Below are 3950 nucleotides of genomic sequence, written 5' to 3'. Positions count from 1 at the left end.
AAAAAAACCTGTCTGTAATGCTGACAGAATTATATAACGGAGAAACAAACATAGGCTAAATGAAAGAAGCCAAGCACAAAAGACCACATCCTGTGTGATCCTAGTGATAGGAAATGTTCAGAATAGGTAAGGACGGAAGGTCGATTAGTGATTCCCAGGGCTCACAGAGTAAGGGAGACGATGGGAATGGTAAGTGACTGCCACTCAGTAGGGAGTTTCTTCTAGAAGTAATGAAAATATTCTAAAATTAGATCATAATGATGGCTGCACAGCTCTGTAAATGGACTAAAACCATTGAATTTTGCACTTTAATTGGGTGAGCTTTATGTAAGTAAATTACATTTCAGTAAAACTGACAAACATATATATTATCAATGTTTTGGGAGGCATTCTGGAGCATTAGACACTTTTACCTTAAAAAGACAGAGCAGAGGCCCCACCTTTCCATTCCAGGTGCCGCTTCTTTCCCCACCGCCGCCAATCCCAGATCTGTTCTTTAGTGCAGACAAAAAAGCAGGTATCAATAGGTCAGGAGAAGAATGACATTCAAACAGATTTCCAGCAACAAAGGCTTTGGAGGATTGTAGAAAGGTTTGGAACATGACAGTGTTGAACTGAACTGCAAAATAAAATTGGCTATCTCCTTACTGATGTGGGCAACAAAGGCAAAAGAAAAAAATTAAGTCTCCTGAGGATTTACAGCCCATTGAGGAGTCCTTGAGACTGGCAGAGTGACATTCCTGTAGGAGGTCAGCTGCCTCCATGATGACACTTTGCTGAGGGCAAAAGGCAATCTTAGCTTAACATTATCCTGACTTCCAGGTTCCTCTAAGTCTACTTTAACGTGTAAAAATTCCTTTGGAAACTTCCCCCAAATGTATGTTGGCAATCATCCTCCAAGCATACGCTGATATACATCTGACAGGTCTCATGACTGAGCATTTACTAAACAGAAATAAATGACCTCTTCCTAACAATAACAGCTAGCCCTGTCAGGGTCCTGGAAACCTTGCTCCCAAGATTCCTTAGAGAATTACACTATCCCCGGCCTCCGCCCAACTTGAAAGTGCATAAGCAGTCACCCATCACAACCCCAGTGCAGCTGTTTCTGCCCACGGGTTCTGTGCCTGTGCTTTAATAAAACCACCTTTTTGCACCGAAGATATCTCAAGAATTCTTTCCTGGCCGTCAGCTCCGAACCCCAGCATTCCCACATCACTTACTACCAAAGGCAGAAACTGGAAAATCCTCTGCACTGAGTTGGCTGTCTGGTTTAACTTGCACAGAACAAAATTTTGTATCAAAGTCTGGTTCTCATCAAGCTGCCTCAGAACATGGCCTTGTCATTGCTCCAGATACCAGCCCTCGTGTCTGTAATTTTAAAGGAGAAGGCTAGAGCTGGGACTTTGGCAACGGTGCTGGGCTTTATGTGGATGCTATTGAAGATCCTTGGAAAATTACCTATAGAATGTATTCTTAGGTAACTGAGGAGCTGCCTAACTCATAAATGCCCATATTCCAATGGACGCACAAAGGATGTCAATTTCTGGCCATTCTGTGGGAGCACATGAATCTCTAATCTGTACTTTGAAGAATCCTGGAAAGTACAAATCTGTGTCAGCATTTGCTCCAATTTGCAACCCAGTGCTCTGTCTTTGGGACACACACACACACACACACACACACACACACACAAGACTTTAGTGGATATTTGGGAAGAGATCAAAGTAAGTGGAAGGCTTATAATGCCTCTCATCTTTTGAAGTCCTATCCAGGTTCTCAGCTAGACGTGCTAATTGACCAAGGAAAAGATGACCAGTTCCTTTCAGATGGACAGTTACTACCTGGTAACTTCATAGCTGTTTGTACAAAGTCCCTGTTGTTTTCAGATTACAAGAGGGTTATTATTATAGCTACTACTTCATTGCAACCTTTATTACTGATCATATCAGACATCATCCTGAATGCTTGAATGCATCAATAACTTCAGATAAGAGAGTTTCTTCAGGCCTATAGAATTGTAATGAACAGAATTGCAGGGGAAAAGGATTTGAAAACTCTGGATTTCATAGTGCTAAAAATGCATCATTCCATAGTTGAATCACTTTGAGAATAAATATAAAAAGCCTGAAAAGAAAGTACTTTTGGTTTTCTTATTCTGTGACATAAAACAGGTTTTGTTGTCATTTCTCAGAGATCATGAAGTTTTTCTAATGTATCCATTTAATAATATTGAAACTACAGTTGAAAACTTGCTTCAAAAGAGTGCTTTGGTACTAAATTTTTTCCCCGCTGTTTCACAAAATCATATGTATTTAATGAATTCCCTGCTCTAATAGTTAACTACCCATACTCTAATCTTTTGCTGTATCCAGTATGGTTCACAGATTAGCATCATTAGTATCTCCCGAGAGGTTACTAGAAATACAGAATCTCTACTCCAATCCGGCTGAATCAGGCCTGCCTTTTAACAGAATCATAGGCGCAAGAAGGTGATTCATATGCACACGAAAGGGCTCTAAAGTAGGGCTTCCCACAGAAGATCTCCAGAGCAACTGCCTCAGCTGGGGTTTTGTTACAAATGGAAATTCTCAGGCCCCATCTAAACCTAGCAGACACGCTAACAATCTGTGTCTTATCAAAATCTTGGTGGTTCTGATCATGATAAATTTGCTGCACACGATAAAATCGTTCTGTTGCAAAATAGAGTCACCCGGGGAACTTTAAAAATTCTTGATGTCTAGGTTGCAACTCATGCAAGTTAAATCAGAGTCTTCATGCCTGGGAATCAGGTGTTAGCGTTTTTAAGAATTCCTCCGGCATTCAAATTTGAAAATCTGCATTCTAAAGGAGAAAAATAATATAAATTGCTTTTTTTTGATTGATCAAACTAGCTGTAGTTCTCAGAATAAGTATGACTTATTTGATGAAATTATGTTCTAGCAGAAAATAATTGACTGGCCTTTTGGTTCATCTGTTGCAGGAGAGTTTTTTAAAATTCTTCATTCACCTTGAACTCTGTGTTTTTCTTCACTTAATCTGTTACAAATCCTCTGGTGACATTTGTGCTACAAATGTGGAAAATGAGTGAAATCCAAGCCCTACATGTAATACGCCTAGGGCTTTAGAAAAGGATACAAGAGAACAAAAGAGGGAAATACCTCTTTAAAGAAGGGGTAGCGCATAAAGAGGTAATTATGTGTAACAGGGACAGTAGGCCATGCCTGCTAGCTGTTGAAAGACAGAAAGAGGAGAGCAGACATTGTATTTTCTTAAAGAAGCACATGCCACAGGTTTTGGTTATAAAAAAACAGAAAAGACAGGGCAAGGGCTTCAGGTATTTCTGCAAAGTTGGGGATCACTTCAATGAGAAACTAGTAGTCAGTATGTAACTAAGAGGAGAAGTCCAGTTTGGGAGACACCATAAAGACCATGTCCTTAAGCATAAGAGACTGTCGAGAACTGAGAACAAACTAAGGGTTGATGGGGGGTGGGAGGGAGGAGAGGGTGGGTGATGGGTATTGAGGAGGGCACCTATTGGGATGAGCACTGGGTGTTGTATGGAAACCAATTTGACAATAAATTTCATATATAAATAAAAAAAAAGATCATGTCCTTCTGGTCTTAAATCATAAGGAAGATCCTGGATGGGATTCAGAATTCCCAGGGAGTGTGGGAGAGGAGTGAGGCCCAGTTCTGGTGGTTTCAAGAAATTCATATTAAATAAGGGGGAGGCTCTTGGGAAGTTCAAACATTCTAACTTTTTGGGCTGCACTACTGAATCTATTACAAACTCCATTGCTCCTGTGTTCTCTCAAAATACTGCCAGGAATGGACCTGTCATACCTGTCGAGGCAGTGGCGAGTGCTGCCTGAGAATAGATACCTATCCAGTATCGGTATTAGTTTGGAGATGCCACTCCAAAATTATAAGGAATTGATAAAAGTTAC

At 40.4% G+C, this 3950-nt stretch overlaps 1 pseudogene; it reads left to right on the top strand.

Moving 5' to 3' along the window:
* Positions 1-539: 539 nt before the first annotated feature.
* On the top strand, positions 540-2061 carry LOC121034428 (S-formylglutathione hydrolase-like; annotated as a pseudogene).
* Positions 2062-3950: the final 1889 nt, after the last annotated feature.

The sequence above is a fragment of the Herpailurus yagouaroundi genome, unplaced genomic scaffold (assembly GCF_014898765.1).
Source record: "Herpailurus yagouaroundi ecotype Mexico unplaced genomic scaffold, PumYag 160, whole genome shotgun sequence".
NCBI lineage: Eukaryota > Metazoa > Chordata > Mammalia > Carnivora > Felidae > Herpailurus > Herpailurus yagouaroundi.
Note: the sequence above shows the minus strand (reverse complement) of the source record. Positions and strands in the feature narration are given on the sequence as shown.